This window comes from Oryx dammah, unplaced genomic scaffold (assembly GCF_014754425.2).
Source record: "Oryx dammah isolate SB20612 unplaced genomic scaffold, SCBI_Odam_1.1 HiC_scaffold_11, whole genome shotgun sequence".
NCBI lineage: Eukaryota > Metazoa > Chordata > Mammalia > Artiodactyla > Bovidae > Oryx > Oryx dammah.
This window is the reverse complement of record NW_024070195.1, coordinates 16,562,640-16,563,907: the sequence shown is the minus strand read 5'-3', so window position 1 is coordinate 16,563,907 and position 1,268 is coordinate 16,562,640. Positions and strand designations below refer to the sequence as shown.

The window sequence follows — 1,268 nt, the reverse complement described above, 5'->3', positions numbered from 1 at the left end:
GCAACTGTGCGTAATCCCTTCAGAGACTTGGGTTGCTGGTTGGCAGGCCTCTGGAGCCAGAACACCTGCGCAGAGGAGACTCAGGACGCTCTGTGAAGGGTGCCAGCCACGGGTTTTCCACCTCACATGCTCAGCATCTGACTAAGGATGTCAGTTGCTTCTGAAGGCCAGTTGCTCACACAGAAAATAACTACAGCTCTGTTGAAACTCTGTTTCTCTCTTTGCTTTTCTCTCTGGAACTGACTACCCTCTTTGATACATGGCCCCATCTAGAATGGCTTCCAAGCCAAAGCCTGAGACATTGAGCCAGTTTATAAATATTAAATACAGATGCCCCCAAAGCATCGAGAGAGCTGTATGGATAAAAGATACTGGAGAACACTGCATGGAGATCATTTTGCTGACAGTCAAATACTCCCAAGATACTAAGGTCCCTGCTGTGGCTTGAAACCATTGCCTTATCTGGCAAGGTCTTTTCTACCATTCTCCGCCTGGCTCTTTGCACATACCTGGAAGAAATGATTGAGTGATAGAACTAATCAGTGAATTTACCAAGAACTGAATGCAAATTTATGTAAATGTGACTAGATCTGGACTTTCATTTGCTTTTGTAATTTATCTATTTGGATAATTCTCAGAAAGTAGCTTCTTCTTAAGTACTCTTTCTTTCTCCCTTTCTCCTTCTTCCTCTTCCTTCTTTCCTCCCTATTTCCAGGGTTAGGAGTAGAGAACGGACATGTGTTCGGGGTTGGGGGGTATGAACTGAGAGATTAGAATTGAGATATATCCATTGCCATGCGGTAGTGGGAAGCTGCTGTCTAGCACAGGGAACTCAGCTCCCTTGCTCTGGGAGGACCTAGATGGGAGTGGGGGAGTGGGAGGGAGGACCAAGAGGGAGAGGATATATGAGTACATTTAGCTGTTTCAGTTGAGCAGGATGAATTAACATAACACTAAGGCAGGACTTCCCTGGTGGCTCAGATGGTAAAGCATCTGCCTACAATGCAGGAGACCCAGGTTTGATCCCTGGGTTGGGAAGATCCTCTGGAGAAGGCAATGGCACCCCACTCCAGTACTCTTGCCTGGAAAATCCCACGGACAGAGGAGCGTTGTAGGCTACAGTCCATGGGGTCACAAAGAGTTGGACAGGACTGAGCGACTTCACTTTCACTAAAGCAATTATACTCTAATAAAAATTAAAATATAAATAAGATAGATCAATGAAACTATCCCACATTTTAATGCAGAGTATAATATTTTAAATTAAA

The 1,268-nt window shown here is 44.7% G+C and overlaps 1 non-coding gene across 1 annotated transcript; it reads left to right on the top strand.

The window, feature by feature from the left end:
• Positions 1-966: 966 nt before the first annotated feature.
• Positions 967-1,038, top strand: TRNAC-ACA. The gene has a single exon. It is a non-coding gene; the product is annotated as a tRNA-Cys (tRNA).
• The last annotated feature ends 230 nt before the right edge of the window (positions 1,039-1,268 follow it).